Source organism: Pan paniscus, chromosome 7, assembly GCF_029289425.2.
Source record: "Pan paniscus chromosome 7, NHGRI_mPanPan1-v2.0_pri, whole genome shotgun sequence".
Lineage (NCBI taxonomy): Eukaryota > Metazoa > Chordata > Mammalia > Primates > Hominidae > Pan > Pan paniscus.
Window position 1 is genome coordinate 45,090,223 of NC_073256.2, and position 17,327 is coordinate 45,107,549.

At 44.9% G+C, this 17,327-nt stretch overlaps 1 protein-coding gene across 1 annotated transcript in view; it reads left to right on the forward strand.

Moving 5' to 3' along the window:
• The window catches only part of DPYSL2 (dihydropyrimidinase like 2), a 140,731-nt gene that overhangs the window by 42,765 nt on the left and 80,639 nt on the right, over positions 1–17,327 (forward strand). The gene's annotated exons all lie outside the window — the stretch shown is intronic.

The following is a 17,327-nucleotide window of genomic DNA, read 5'->3' on the forward strand; positions in this document are numbered from 1 at the left end:
ACTATAAGGCTACAGTTGCCAAGACAGTGTGGTAGATAAACAGATCAAGGGAAGAGAGCAGAGAGCCCAGAAGGGGACCCACACAGATATAGTTGACATATCCTTGATAAAGTAACAAGGACAATTCAGGTTGAAAATACAGCCTTTTCAACAAATGATGCTGGAACAACTGGCCAACCACATGCAAAAACATAAATCTAGACACAGACCTCACATCTTTCAGGAAAATTAACTCAGAATACATCATAGACCTAAATGGAAAATGGAAATCTATAAAACTCCTAGAATGTAACATAGAAGATGACTTTTTAGATACAACACCAAAAGCATGGTCCATGAAAAAAATAATTGATAAGCTGGACTTCAAAAGTAAAAAACCTTTTACTTCAAAAGTAAAAAACTTCTGCTCTGTGAAAGACACAGTCAAGAGAATGAAAAGATAAGCCAGAGACTGGGAGGAAAAAAATTGCAAAAGACACACATATGGTAAAGAACTGTTATCCAAAATATACAAAGAACTCTTAAAACCCAACAACAAGAAAACAAACACCCAATAAAAAAGTGGGCCAAAGATCTTAAGAGACACCTCACCAAAGAAGATGTACTCATGGCAAATAAGCATGTGAAAAGGTTCTCTGTGTCATATGTCATCAGGGAATTGCAAATTAAAACAACAATTAGAACAGGCATGGTGGCTTATGCCTGTAATCCCAGAACTTTGGGAGCCGAGCTAGGTGGATCATTTGAGGCCAGGAGTTTGAGACCAGCCTGGCCAACATGGCAAAACCCTGTCTCTACTAAAAATACAAAAAAAAAAAAAAAAAAAAAAAAAGCCAGGCATTGTGGTACATGCCTATAATCCCAGCTACTCAGGAGCCTGAGGCATGAGAATCATTTGAACCTGGAAAGTGGAGGTTGCAGTGAGCCAAGATCACACCACTGCACTCCAGCCTGGGTGACAAAGAAGACTCTTTCTAAAACAAACAAACAAACAAACAAACAAACCCAGCAACAATGAGATACCACTACACACCTGTTAGGATGGCCAACATTCATCCTGGATTTTCATGTGTAGTGGCATCTCATTTCATCCTCACCAGCAATGGAGAGTTCCTGTCGCTCTACATCCTAACACCAAATGCTTGTGAGATTGTGGAGCAACAGGAACTCTCATTCATTGCTGGTGAGGATGCAAAATGGTACAGCCACTTTGGAAGACAGCTTGGCAGTACATTACAAAACTAAATATTATCTTACCATATGATCCTGCAATCATACTCCTTGGTATTTATTCAAAGGAGATGAAAACTTATTTCTAACAAAAATCTCTACAGAAATGTTTATAGCAGCTTTATTCATGATTGCAAGAACTAGAAATCGACCAAGATGTCCTTGAGTAGGTGAATGGATAAACAACCTGTGGTACATTCAGACAATGGAATATTACTAGGTGATAAAAAGAAATGAGCTACAAGCCATTAAAAGAAATGAAGGAACCTTAAGTATTTATTGCTGAGTGAAAGAAGCCTATCTGAAAAGGCTACATAATGTGATTCCAACTCTATGACATTCTGGCAAAGGCAAAACTGTGGAGTCACTAAAAAGATCAGTGTTTACCATGGGCTTGGGGAAGGGGTGAGTGGAAGAGAGCAATAGTAGGTAGAGCACAGGGGATTTTTAGGACAGTGAAACTCTTCTACAAGATACTGTGGTGGTGGATACATCTTATTACCTTTTTAAAACCATAGAATATACAAACTCCCAAGAGTGAGCCCTAATGTAAACTGTGGACTTCAGTGAATAATAATGTAACTATATTGGCTCATCACTTGTAACATATGTATCACACTAATGCAAGATGTTAATATATTAGTAATAGGAGAAACAGTGTTTGCCTTGTGGTGGAGGGAGAAAGGGATATATGGGAATCTTGTTACTTTCTGCTCTTTTTCTGTAAACCTAAACTGCTCTAAAAAATAAAGTCTATTAATTTAAAAAGATGGGATCCTAATGTATAAACTCTGTTGTATCTTGCTCTTTGTATTTAATACTATGTTGCACACATTAAAAAATTAATAGTTATATGGTTAGATAAACCATGAATTTAAACAATTCTCCATTGTTTTTACTATTTTTAAAACTATTTATTTATTTATTTATTTATTTATTTTTTGAGACGGAGTCTCGCTCTGTCTCCCAGACTGGAGTGCAGTGGCGCCATCTCAGCTCGCTGCAACCTCTGCCTCCCAGGTTCAAGAAATTCTCTGGCCTCAGCCTCTCGAGTAACTGGGACTACAAGCGCATGCCACCATGCCTGGCTAATTTTTTGTATTTTAGTAGAGTTGGGGTTTCACCGTGTTGCTCAGGCTGGTCTCGAACTCCTGAGCTCTGGCAACCCACTCGCCTCCGCCTCCCAAAGTGCTAGGATTACAGGTGTGAGCCACCACGTCCGGCCTAAACTATTTCTAGTAGTGCTATGAAGAACATTCATAAACATGAATATTTGCCCATTATTTCCTTACAATAAATTTATAGAAAAGAAACTTCTGTATCAAGAATTATGCACATTAAAAATTTTAATCATATTTCCTTCCACAAAGATTGTACCAATTTACATTCTTGTGAAAGAAATGAGAGAGCCCATTGCTTCACACTTTGGTTAATACTTAGTACAGTATTTTCAATCTTTTCAGCCTCCATCTATTTAACATCTAAAATATAAGATCTCAATTTTTAAAAATTGTCCTTTAGTAAAGTTAAACATATTTTCTTGTATTTATTGAGCATTTAATTTCTTTTTTTATGAGTGGCTGGTTCATGTGCTTTTCTTAGTTCTTTAAGTAATTTGGAATGTTCATCTTTATGATTCATAAACAATTAAGGATATTAACTCATAGGTTTCAAATATTTATTTCTAATTTATCGTCTACTTTAAAATTTTATGTATATTAAGACATTTAAATTTTCTATATCATTAGGTCTATTGATCTTTTCCTTGATGGTTTCTTGGTTTGAAGTCATGCTTCTCAAGGTTCCCTCTAACTACCCCAAGATCTTTTATACTCTGGCTTGCATTAAATTCAGCAAGTTTCAGTAGGAAGTCAGGGTTGCAGGGAGGAGCCCCCTGTGATGTCTCAGTAATCCCACTGCTCATTCCTAAACTCATCAACCACACCTGGAGCCCACGTTCCCATCTCATTATGCTGAGCTGAAACATTGCACAAAAGTCCTTCCTCCACTTTCCTTTGCCTCACATCCCAGCTCTGCCATGGCTAGTCCATGGGAGATAATCTGTTAAAAGAAATAATGCAGATATGCTAAGCAGAGTTGGTTTAGCAGAAGACAGGGTGTAATAATTAATCAGGAGCAGACGCGACCATTCCCGACGGCCTTGGCAGCTCACTCTGCCTGAACCTGGGTGGCAGGGGCTGCATGTTTAGAACTTTCACAAAACAGGGTATATTTCCATTCTCCAGGTCAGGCCTTCCATGGATTATTTACAGAATGAGGAATAAGACAAGCCTTAGAATACTTTTAGACAGAGCCCAAAGGATTTATTTTCACTTTATTCTCTATTTAAGATAACATTTAGCTTTTATTACAATGATTGCAGCCCTCTGCTGGTGGGATGCACCTATCTGCAGGTCTGGGAAGGTCTGGACCTCTATTTACTCGATGTTGAAGGCAGACATAAATGAGTTTGTCCACAGCTCACAGCTCACAGCTCACAGCCAGGCTCTGTGGGCTGCACCCCATGAGAAATTCTAGGTGAAGGATTCAAGGGCTTCCTCTCTCCCAAGCAGAAATAATGGGTTTTGGTGATACCCAATATCTCACTTGAACCAGGTTCATCTCTATGCTTTAACAGAAGCATTAAAACAGTAAGCAGCCATCATTTTTGGGCAGAGGGAGATATCCTACTGGTATTTTCCAATCACTAACATCCTCTGTCTTTGCAATATGTATAATTTTATCCTTTTAGTAAAGGTGCATGTGGACATTAGTATGATCTATGTAAGTATAATCACCAGCAGTTACAAAGTGCTGATTCCATCCATTTTCCAACCAGAACGGAAAGAAACATCATTAATCATATGATGAGTGTTTGTCAGGCCTCCAAGTCTAAAGAAGAATTTAAATTGAGCTAGGGGAAGGGAAGTTGTAAGAGAGCAGCTGTCCACAGTTATTAATGGTACCTTACACTACACAGTTGCTGCCACATCCATTATCTCACCCTCTACCTGCCCTCAGCAGCCTTGAAAGAAGCAGGGGGAGGGATGGGAGGGGGGTGAGTATGAGAAATGCAAGACTCTACTAGGGTTGGTCATTGGGCATTTCTGAGTTGATGCCCATGGGATGTGGGAGTGGTTATATCCAGTTGCCTCTCAGAAGCCTCAGACAACCACTCCTGCTTTCTTGAAGTACTCTCCATTCTTGGTGTCCAATACATGCTACTCTGCCTCTCTCTGGCCACTCCTTCTGAGTCTTCTTTGCAGACCACCCTTTCTTTAGTTGAATCAGAGGTATCAGGACTGACCCTCTCCTCTCCATCTTTACCTCCTCCTCAGCTGGTGTCATAGAATTATTTGACTTAATTACCATCCATGAGTGGATGTTCCTAAATTCACATCTTAAGCCCCAACTTCTCACTTGAGTGCCTTATTATTTCCACTTGGATATCTTAAAGGCATCTCAAATTACCATGGCCCCAATGGAAACCATCCCCCTAACCGAGTGGAAATCCTGATCAGCTCCCCCATAATCCCACACTCCCACTTCACCCCACTACTCACTTGGTCTTTCTTACATCCATTAATACAGCAGTCCCCAACTTTTTTGGCACCATGGACCAGTTTCATAGAAGACCATTCTTCCATGGAAAGAGGGACTGGGGGATGGTTTTGGGATGAAACTGTCCCACCTCAGATCATCAGGGCCTTCGTCAGATTCTCATAAAGAGCATGCAAGCTATATCCCTCCCATGTGCAGTTCACAGTAGGGTTCGAGCTCCTATGAAAATCTACTGGCCAGCTGATCTGACAGGAGGTGGAGCTCAGGCGGTAATGCTGGCTCACTTGCTGCTCACCTCCTACTGTGAGGCCCAGTTCCTAACAGGCCACGGACGGGTAATGGTCTGCAGCCCAGGGGTTGGGGACCCCTGCGTTAATATACCACCATGCAACTTTGAATCAATTTCCAAATCTAGAGTTCACACTTGATATTATAGTTTTATTTACATACCACCATTCACCTTGATTCAATCCCCAAATCTAGAGTTCACACTTGATAGTTTTCTCCTGCTTACTCCACATCCAATCTATTAGTGACTTTTATTGGCAGCAGAAACAAGAGTGGATAAGAGGAAGGACACACACTGGTCAGACTGCAGGGCTTGATTCCTGGCTCTGCCACGTGTGAGTTTTGGGTCCTGGGGAAAGTTCCTTAATCTCACTTTGTTTCCACTCTACCTCACAGAGTTGTTGTGAGGATTAAATGTATTCTGAGGCTTAAACAGAGTTAATACTTGCAAAGCACTGAGAACAATGCCTGGCCCAGTAATTGCTGCAAAAGTGGTAGCTGTTATTATTGCCTCCAACTTAAATGACACATCTGTCCATTTATCTCAAGTGCCCTTGCCCTGGTCCTAGCCACAATCCACTCTCACCTTCTTACTGGTTGCCTCTCTTTGACCCTTGCACCACCACACTACAGCTGGAATAATATATAAAAAGTATTGGTCAGATTTTGTTGTTCCCGATTAGAATGCTTAAATGGTTTCGTTTTAAAGATAGAATAAAATCTGAATCTGTTTCCATGGCCCACAGTCCTGTAGATGTGGTCCCTGCCTGCTGCTTTAACTTTGGTTGTACAAAGCAGATGTTACTGTGTAACAAATAGCCCCAAAATATAGTGGCAAAGACCAACAACACTCTTACTGTGCTCATGGATCCTGTGGATCAGGGATTTGAACACAGTAGAGCAGGGATATGTTGTCTCTGCTCCACGATGTCTAGGGCCGTATCTGGGAAAACTTGAACGGCTTTGGGTGACTTGAACAACCGGGGTGGAGTCCTCCAGAGTCTTTCTCACTCATACGTCTGTCACCTTGGCACCATGGCAGGAAGGCTGGGCTTGGGGGGACTCTGCTGGAATTCCTATGTTGGTCTCTCCATGGCTTCAGCTTCTTTACAGCATGGTGGCGTTAGGGTAGCTGGATTTCCCACACCTGTGTCTGAACTCAGACCATGCTTTCTGTGACCTGTCCTTGGGAGGCATCTCTTCTGTCATACTCTACTTGTTAAAGCAGCCAGAAGCCCACCCGAATTCAAAGGGAGGGCATGTAGACCCCACCTTTCATTAGGAGGATGCCAAAGAATTTGTGGCACGGTTTTTAAAGGGCCACGCTCATGTCTATCACTCTCTCTTGCTCACAGTTCTCCAGTCACACTAGACTCCTTTCTGTTCCCAAAACACTCCACCTCATCCTAATCTCAGTCTTCCCATGTTTTTGTTTTCTCTTACATAAACTCTCTTCTCCCAGATGGCTTCCTCCTTCTCATCTTTGTCCAAAGACTAAGTCTTCCCTTTTAATTAACACATTGAGTCAGAAACTTTGCTGCAAAAATTGAATTGAAGCCCCAATATCTTTTTCCAGACATGAAGTCCTGAACTTAGCTCCCAGACACCACGTTCTGCTACTTCCTCCAGAGGCTAAGTCTAGAACTCTGCTGCCTGAGGCTAAGTCCAGAATTTTCCCTCCAGAGGCAAAGTCAGATTTTTGCTCTTGGGACTAAATCTCTACCTAAATGTCAGCTCCCCTTCCTAGACCTTCCTAGACCACTCTGTCTAAAGTGCCTTTCCACCTCTCTATCCTCTGTTTATTTCCTTGATGGCACTGACCACAGTCTGAAGTTATCCTTTGTATTTGTTTCTTTCCCCATTAATTAAATGGCTACCCCCTTGTAGAAGGTAACTTCCATGAGGGCAGAGGTGTTGTAGGTTTTTTTACTATCATATCCCTTGGCACATAGAAGGCACTTAATGTAACCTTGCTGGATGAGTGAATGGATGAATGAATGAATGAATGAATGAATGAAGTGTGGAAAGAGTCAGGAATAAGCTTTGGAAGTTAGAAACCTTTAGTTAGTTGTTGAAACCATGACAGAGAAAGAGGCTTAGGAGACAACCTAAGGGATCATTGATATTTAAGACTGGGTAAGAGGAACTCAATGAATGTTTAGAAAGAAGAGTCATAAAAGCGTGAAAAGAGCCAGAAAAAAAGGCATCACAGAAGCGAGGGAGGGGAATTTGGAAGAAAAAAGGTAGAGGCAATAATGTTAAGTATCACAATGAGCTCAGTTAAAATAAAGATCACAAAGTGCGCATTAGCTTCCAATTAGCATGCTGTTTGCCCAAGCTTTTCTAATGGAGTCAGGCGAAGAGGCCAACTGTAGTGGGTTGAGAAGCAAATGGGAGTGGAAGTTGAGGAAGTGGAGGCCAGGAGTGTACACTACCCATTCCTGAAGCTTAACCGTGTAGGAACAGCAAGGCAGGGCAATCGTGGTGAGGAGCACAGGGCCAGGGAGATGGGAACAGCTGGAGGAGGTTTCCAAGCTCAAGGGACTGAGAGGTGGAGAGGAAGACTTTGAGATCTGGGAGCAGGCCGGGGTGGGAAACAGCATGGATTTGGGAATAATCCTTGAATGGGCTGACCTCTTCCTGTGAGACCTAGGGAAGGAGAAAAGAGGGGTGTGTGTGATGCTCTGCTACAAATCCTTATTCCATTTGTGATTCCTCATTCAGCACTGGGCTCTCCAGCCAGACTGAGCTCATGAGAACACGATTGAGGATGACCCAGGAAGCATGGCAAAGGTGGTGACAGCTGCTGAGAGGCGTGAGAGGGTGGCCAGATCAAGGACCAGTGGGAAGTCTTTGGGGGAAGCTCTTCTGGAGTGATCTGTCCCAGCTTCTTTTTAAAAGAATTTTTTTTTTTTTAATTTCAATAGCTTTTGGGATACAAGTGGTTTTTGGTTACATAGATGAATTGTATAGTGGTGAAGTCTGAAATTTTAGTGCACCCGTCACCCAAGGAGTGTACATTGTACCTAATGTGTAGTTTTTTTTTATGCCTAGCCCCATTCCCACCCTCCCTCTTCTGAGTCTCCAAAGTCCATTATATCACTCTGCATGCCTTTGTGTATTCATAGCTTAGCTCCCTCTTATAAGTGAGAACATACAGTGTTTGGTTTTCCACTCTTGTGTTACTTCACTTAGAATAATGGCTTCCAGCTCCACCCAAGTTACTGCAAAAGATATTATATCATTCTTTATCATTCTGTTTTATGGCTGAGTAGTATTCCAAGGTGTATATGTACCACAGTTTCTTTATCCACTCATTGGTCAGTGGGCACTTAGGCTGGTTCCATATTTTTGCAATTGTGACTTGTGCTGCAATAAACATATGAGTGCAGGTGTCTTTTTGATATCTTGACTTCTTTTTGTCCCAATCTTTAATGCAGTATGAGTGTTCTGTGGCTGCTCCCACAGAAGTGGTTAGGGAATAGTGTAAACATCTCCTGATCCCCCTTGGTCTCCTGAGAGCTGGCACACAAGGTCAGTAATAAATTCTCACTCCTTGAAAACAAACAGGGTGGGGGAGTAAGGAGGGCAGAAAGAGGACCAATTAATTTACAGGAAAGGTCAGAATTTTGTTAAATCTTTACAATATCCAAATGGACTACTTTCAAGCATTCACAGACTAAGCTAATAAATTACCCCAAAGCGGCCTCTAGGGAACCGAAATGGACAAATGGCTAAGAACCATGGCGTGTTTTTGGATGAGTGAGCAGTTTTCAGTACATTGATCGTGGCGGATTCTTTTAAGAGATGAAAACTCCTGAAATGTTATTTACACTTTCAGAGTTCATAGTTACCCCTTTTGCTTGGCAGTTTTCAGAATCGACAGATTCTGAATCAAGGAGGGCCCAGTTGAGGGAGATCTGCGGTATTTTCTGGCTGTGGTAAGTACAAGCCTGAAGTGCGGGATTGAAAAGAGGAACCCGGCTGCAGTTATCATGATTGGACCTCCAGGCACAGCTGAGCTTTGTGAATGTGAGGCTTGATGCTTCCCAAGGACAGATCCCAGTAGAAAAGGAATCTGCTCGCTCTGCCATGGATCATTAGAACCTAGGCCATGAGACCTTATCCAGTGAGGTGAATCCTCACCATCTGGTCTTTTAAAAACCTGGGGTGAAGTCTAGGCGTGAGGGCCCCCAATTGTAATCCCACTGCTTTGGGAGGCCAAGACAGGAGGATTGCTCGAGCCCAAGAGTTCCAGACCAGCTTGGGCAACATAGCAAGACCCTGTCTACACAAAAGATAAAAAGACTTAGCCAGGCATGGTGATGCATGCCTGTAGTCCCAGTTATGTGGGAGGCTGAGGCAGATCGCTTGAGCCTAGGAGTTTGAGGCTGCAGTGAGCTATGCTCATGCCACTGCACTCTAGCCTGGGTGACAGGGCAAGACACTATCTCCAAAAAAAAAAAAAAAAAAACAAAAACAAAAACCAAAGAATCACCCAAATCCTGGGATGAATCAGGATTAGAGAACGGCAGGTGCATATCTGGGAGGCAACAGGTGGAAGATGAAGCCTCGGTCACCTGGGCTGAAGAACAGGTGTCTTTAGAAAGGTTCTCCTGTTCATTTGTCATTTAACTCTTGTTTGTTGAGTGTTGTGCGGTCACTGTAAGGTGGAGTGGAGGACTAGTTGGTTTAGGGGCTTTGCAATTGAGAAGTAGAGACAGACTGGAAATACTCAAGTAAACAAATGCACAAAAATACTTCCAAATTATAATTGTTGCTATTAAAGAGACAGTGCTGAGACAAGGAAGAGTAGGAGTACATGGACTGGCATCAGGAGGAAGGTCATGGAGGGCCTCCCTGAAGCAGGGATGCATGGGCAAGAAGGAGAGATGGGAGAAGAGAGAACAGCAGCCACAAAGGGCCATTGCAGGGAAAGGAAGGACATCAGTGTGCTATGGCATGAGAGAGCTTGGGGACGTAACACAGGATGAAGCTGGAAAGGAACAGAAGGGTAAGATCAGTCGGGCGCGGTGGCTCACACCTGTAATCTGAGCACTTTGGGAGGATCAGTTGAGGCCAGGAGTTTGAGACCAACATGGGTAACATAGTGAGACTCTTGTCTCTACTAAAAATAAAAGTAAAAAATTTAAAAAAGAAGGGCAAGATCACACGCAGCAGACTTGATAAACAGTTTGCATTTTATTTATGCAAGCAGCCTGGCTTGGTGTCTGAAATTCTACTAACTAGGGTCTTCTCTTTTCAGCAGAGGAGTAGCACACTGAGCATTTATCATTCATTTAAACCTTTATGTTCGTCTGTCATGTTTCCTATGAGGGAAGGGCCAGAGCCACTGAGTGAAACTGAGTTACACTGGGTTGTGAGGAAAGAAAGAGATGGAGAATTGATTTCGGGAGAAGGGGAAACATCTAAGGAATGTGGACTGGGGACAGTGGAAGGAGTAAAGAAAGACAGCCGATCACCTGTGCCCACCTCTTGCACAAGGTCGGTCCCAGTTTCTACTAAACAAGTACCTTACCATTAAAAGAACTAGCCTTGGCCAGGCGCGGGGGCTCATGCCTGTAATCCCAACACTGGGAGGCTGAAGCGGGCAGATCATGAGGTCAGGAGTTTGAGACCAGCCTGGCCAACATAGTGAAACCCCATCTCTACTGAAAATACAAAAATTAGCCAGGTGTGGTGGGCACCTGTAATCCCAGCTACTCGAGAGGCTGAGGCATGAGAATCACTTGAACCCAGGAGGCAGAGGTTGCAGTGAGCTGAGATCACGCCACTGCACTCCAGTCTGGACAACAGAGTGAGACTCAGTCTTAGAAAAGGAAAAAAAAAAAAAAAAAAAAAAAAAAAAGAACTAGCCCCTTGGGCTTTGGGGTCACACAGACCCAAATTAGAATCTGGGCCTGGAACAAGAGGTTTCTTTGTGCTTTTATCTCCTCGTCTATAAAATGAGGATCTGAAGATTTACCCAGTAGGATTTTGGAGAAGATTAAAGCAGATGTATTTAAAGCACTCAGTGCTATGCTTAGAGCATGGTAGGTGCTCAATACATGTTAATTTCCTCCTCACTGACAACATAACTATATTTTAGAAGATTGTACTGTTTCCAGAAGGCAGACAAGTGGAATGAGAGTGATAATATTTACCACTCTTTCATAATGTTCCCCCTGGACAAAGAGCAGACCAGTGATGCCCTGTGGTGAGTGCAGCCCTCACTAGGTAGGGAGTGAGCCCTTCCTCCTAGTCCATGTTTTCCTCCTTCTATAAATAGAGGGTGGAGTGGGCTGGATCTGTCGCTAAGTGTCCAGAAGTAGACTAGTTTAAAAACCTTCCTGGACCTTACCTCTGGATATTCTGTTCAGGATGTCTGAGCTGGGGCCCAGGGTGATTCTGATGGAGGGGAGTACTTGGGCACACCAACGGAAACAAGTGATCTCCAAGGCCCTGCCCTGGCTTGGAGACCAGCACGCAGGGGACCACGTGCACACTCTTTGTTCGCCACCAGAGGGCAGGCCTGAGGCACAATGGCTGAGCTAGGTGCCCTTTGTCCCCATCAGGGATAGAAAGACCCCAGGGAAAATCTGTAGCCACCCAGAGAATGAGGTGCAGGGTGGACATTGCAGGAGTTCTTCAGGAGGTGTGTGCGCTAACTGGGGATAAGAGAAAGCCCGAGTCGACTAGATTCTGTGAAGTGCATGCTTCCTCTGTGCCCTCTTGTCCAGCAGGATTTGGACAGATGAGCTTCTTGTCTTCCTGCAGGGAGGATGTGTCCTCAGAATCCTAGCAGAGCCCCCATGCTGGCCGGCAGTCTGTACAGTTCTAGCCAAAGCAGCATCTGTTTCAGAGGGCCAGTCACTGCTGACCCTCATTTGTCACCACCGTCACCGCTGCTAAAAGGATGCAGCCACAGGGGAAGGCAGTGGGCAGGTTCCGATCCAATCCGCAGTCTCTGACCCTTCAGAGCTCCACACACAAAGAAAATGATCGTCATTGCCTGATTCCATCTGCAGTGAAGAAGGCATCACTTCCAGCTCAAGTGTCCTAGTCAATGCCCTTTGTTTTTGGCAAAGAAGGATTCCAGTACCTTCTCTTTACTGCCGCATTCATTTCAACCTTCTCTGCAGGCTGCGTTAGAGGCCACAGCCCTTGGCATCCAATTGCAGCACTCTGGGCATTGGGGATTTTCTTTGCCACCTCTGGGCTCTGTTTTGTCAGCAGTTTCTGCTCTGGAGTTCCCCTACTCTGTGAAATTCTGAACATTGCACTAACGCAGAGACCCAGGGCGCCACAGAAGCAGAAATGGCTACTCTAGCTCCCCAAAGGGGAACATGAAACCAAGAGCAGCAGTGGGCTAGTCAGGGAAGGAACACGTTCCGGGCAGATGCTGAGGAACTGAGAGCAGCACAGCCGCCCGAGGCACTGGAGTTATGTCTGCATCTCCCCAGCCCCACTTCCCTGCAGTTTGGATGATGCAAACATGTGCAAAGGGCTGGCTGGGTGCCTCCACTCATACCTCCCTCCCTGCATTCAGTCCTGCTTGAGCCCCCAGCCTTGTCAGGCCCTCTGTAAGGATAAGGAATGAGTAAGACTTTTTTGTTTGTTTTTGAGAAGGAATCTCGCTCTTTCACCCAAGCTGGAGTGCAGTGGCGCAATCTCGGCTCACTGCAACCTCCGTTTCCCAGGTTCAAGTGATTTTCCAGCCTCAGCCTCCTGAGTAGCTGGGATTACAGGCGTCCCCTACCACGCCCAGCTAGTTTTTGTATTTTTAGTAGAGATGGGGTTTCTCCATGTTGGCCAGGATGGTCTCGAACTCCTGATCTCAGGTGATCCGCCCACTTCAGCCTCCCAAGTGTTGGGATTACAGGCATGAGCTACTGCGCCTGGCCAGGAATGAGTAAGACTTTCGAAAGAATTTTTCTTCCCTGTGAGCTCAAACCTTGAATGGAAGAAAAATCACACTCACCTAGTTATGGTGTCGGTGAGGATTGTATTGTGTAGGTGGTTTACTGCGATGAATGGGATCACACAGGGATGTACAAAGAATAATGGGAGGATGGAGTAAAGGACAGTTTCAGAAATTGAGAAAAAATTACTAGAGACACCTTGTATGACTTCGACCTTCATTTTAGGATTGGGTGCTGTCTCCGTGTTCTACCAGGCTTGCTGATACACAGCAGTTTTGTTAGTGGAGGCGGAGCTTAAAATCTAGGCAGCTACAGCCCCGCAGAGAATAATAAGCTGTTAATAATAACATTAGGTCCTCCTGGAGTTTCAGGGGCTTGGAGAAGGGGAGGCTGCCAAGAGGGAAGGCCCGGCAAAGTGATATTCCTGACTGGGTGTGGTGGCTCACGCCTGTAATCCCAGAACTTTGGGAGGCCGAGGCAAGCAGATCCTGAGGTCAGGAGTTTGAGACCAGCCTGGCCAATATGGTGAAACCGCCATCTCTACTAATAATACAAAAAGTACCTGGGCGTGGCCGGGTGCGGTGGCTCGCGCCTGTAATCCCAGCACTTTGGGGGGCTGAGGTGGGCGGATCACGAGGTCAGGAGATCGAGACCATCCTGGCAAACACGGTGAAACCCTGTCTCTACTAAAAAATACAAAAAATTAGCTGGGCGTGGTGGTAGGCTCCTGTAGTCCCAGCTACTCAGAGGCTGAGGCAGGAGAATGGCGTGAACCCAGAAGGCGGAGCTTGCAGTGAGCCGAGATTGCGCCACTGCACTACAGCCTGGGGCAACAGAGCAAGACTCTGTCTCAAAAAAAAAAAAAAAAAAAAAAATTACCTGGGCGTGGTGGTGGGCACCTGTAATCCCAGCTACTCGGGAGGCTGAGGCAGGAGAATCACTTTAACCTGGGAGGCAGAGGTTGCAGTGAGCAAAGATCATGCAACTGCACTCCAGCCTGGGCGCTGTGACAGAGTGAGACTCCACCTCAAAAAAAAAAAAAAAAAAAAAAAAAAAAAAAAACCAAAAAAAAAGTGATAGTCCTAAGGGAAAGGCTTGCTTGCATTGGGGCTTTTTTTTTTTTTTTTACATTAAAACTCACCTTGGTGCAAGAACCTTTGTCGTCGTCATAGCAATGATGGCACTTATTTATGCACCAAATGTTAAGGGCACCTGCCAGAGACAAGGCAGTGTGCTGGTAGCTGGGAGAAGAGGGGGCTCTTTGCTTCTAGGAGTCATGGCCTGATGGAAGAAATGTGCAAGTCATTATAGAGTGATGGTGTTATAGTAGAGCTGAACACAGGAAGGAGTGCTTAAGGCTGTGGGGGTAGGATGGGGAAAACTTCATAGACAAGGTAACATTTCAGTTGTTTTAGAGGGAGGGAGGGGAAAAGAACGGCTTAGGGCAAGATGTAGATTAGGGAGGGCACACTGTTTTCAGGGGCAGTGAGAAGTTTGCTCTGACACTGTGTGCGTGCACCCATTGAGCATGGGGACACAGTAGGTGTTCAGGGTGGGGAGTTGAAGCTTCGGAAAAGACAGGGATCAGACTCTGATACAGCACCTGGTTAAAATGCATTCTTCCCACTCATGGATCTGCTCAGGCAGATCCTCCCTTCCTGCACACCATGCAGAATGCCCGGGATGTTACCATTTCACTAAACCATTTTCTAATTTAGTTACTGCATCTGGCTCTTTTATGGTGCTGGGAGAAAAGTATGGGAAAGTAGAGGTTTGGGAAGGGGCTGTGATTGCGGAACAGGCAATTTTACATTGCTTTCTCATGTTTGGCATGAATTTAATGTTTAAAAATTCAGAAAAGTCATGCCTGACAAAGGGTACGAATATTAGATTCACAAATAATGATTCATAATTTTACAGGAAATTTTCATTGAGTGTTTTTCTACAGAAAGTATAAGAAACTATTTATTTATTTAGACAAGGTCTCACTCTGTCACCCAAGCTGGAGTGCAGTGGCACGATCATGGCTTATTACAGCCTTGGCCTCCCAGCCTCAACTGATCTTTCTGCCTCAGCCCCAACCTTCCCCTGCCCCCAGTAGCTGGGACCACAGGTGCCCACCACCACACTCAGCTAATTTATTTTGTTTTTGTTTTTTTGAGATGGAGTTTCGCTCTTGTTGCCCAGGCTGAAGTGCAATGGCACTATCTTGGCTCACTGCAACCTCCGCCTCCCCGATTCAAGTGATTCTCCTGCCTCAGCCTCCCGAATGGCTGGGATTACAGGCCCCAGCCACCATGCCCGTCTGATTTTTGCATTTTTAGTACAGACGGGGTTTCACCATGTTGGCCAGCCTAGTCTCTAATATTTGTATTTTTTGTAGAGACGGGGTTTCTCCATGTTGCTGAGGCTGGTCTCCAACTCCTGGGCTCAACTGATCTGCCTGCCTTGGCATCCCAAAGTGCGGGATTACAGGTGAGCCACTGTGCCCAGCCTCTCATTTATTTTTACAAGGATCTCTGAAGTATAAGTGTGAGGCCTGTTTACCTGTGGTTTTTTGTTTTTTTTTTTCACCTTCATCAGTGCAAAGCAGGTGGAAGATTCTCCTCGGCCCTTTTTTACTTTTCCTCATTGCGTTGAACGGTAAATATGGTAAGAAATGCAGGTTGCAGACAGTTCTCTTCCTCGGTCAATTTAAACCATTTGTTTGGTATCTTTTATGTGCCAAATACTCTCTCAGGCTCTAGTCAGAACAGACAAATCAGTTTATACCTTACATTTTGGGATATTTACGAGTGGAAACGTCAGTTATTATGGACTAAGAACCTCATAGCAATGGCTATACAATTGAAGCCAATGAGACAGACACAAGCTCTTGGAAGCTTTTATTACAAAACAAACGATTCTATGGTAAACTGGTAAATAACAAGATATATTTAAACCCATTAAGCTCAAACAACGGGGACGGGGGTAGGGAATACAACAAGAATACAAACAATATAATTATAGGTTACTTTGTTTTAAATTAATTTGAGTCTCGTTATTTACTCCCTTGCCAAGTAGTATTTTTGTGAGCTAATAGGACACTCCTCTCCACTGCCCTGTCCTCCGCAAAGCTGGGACTGACTGTTGGTTTTTCACAAGTAGAGAGAGAGGCCAAGTAGAAAGGCTTATTTTAAGCTTTCTCAGACTCGTGACTTTAACCATTACCGGTTGACAGCAATACTTGCCGACATCATCTCACCTTGCTTGCGGCATATCAGATTCCTGGAGGGGGAAGTGCTTCACTTTCTCTTTCAGATGCACAGCTAAATTGAACTTGAATGAATTAACCAGCGGTGAAACTTTGTGCGTGCCCTACGGCTCCTTTCTGGGACTTCAGATTTTTAGAGATATAGGAGTGAAAAGGAGAATTTTACACCTTCTCTGAGTCTGGAAGGACAGACATTCCCCTAAAGTGGCTAAGGTGGTGAAGGGCAGAAAGATTGGAAGTCAGGCCCACAGCAGCTCGAATTATTCCGTATTTATCTAGCTAAGCTTTGCTGAGCAGGTGTGAGCCAATTACATACTCTTTCTTCCCCCACCCCCCTGCCCATGATTACGTAGGGATTCTATGTATCCTTTGACCTCAAGCAGAGAAGCCCCAGAGCTACGAGGGCTGGTCCAGATGTTTTAAGAAGCCCCAGAGCTACGAGGGCTGGTCCAGATGTTTTAGTTATTGTACCTGCCAGGGCAACCTCCCACGGGGGTTGGCCTCGGTAGATTCCTGAGGATCAACTGGATCAGCGTTTTTCTTTCCCACGGACCCTGAAGTTAGAGCATCCCAGCATGGCTTGGACAGGCAAAGCTAAGGGGTCCCAGGCCTGCTCAATTGCTAGGGCCACGAAGGGGCTTTGAGTGCCGTTTAATGTGACAAGGCTGTGCCTGGGCAGTCAGGACACTCTTGATTTTAACTCCGATTCAGTAGGTTTTCCCCAAGACTCAGTTTCCCTTTCCTGTGGGATATAAACTCTTCCTTTCTTGCTCCTCCACAGCTCATCTCCTCCTCTCCGCCCCACGGTGCGGTGTGGGTCCCATCCATTGGCACTGTAAACCCTCAGGACCCCGGGGCGCTGGGATCGCAGCAGCTGCCCCCGACAGCGCTGCAGGCACCAGCGAAATGCGCTGCGCCCCCACGCACCCCTCAGGGGGCCGAGGTGGGCGTGACTGTAAAGCGGGCGCACAGAGCCCAGATCGCGCCACATCGGCCTCGGCGGGCTGCGGCTGCTCCCCATTCCTCCGCCCTACTAAGTTCCTCGCGGCCGGAAGGCACAAAAGGATGTTTCA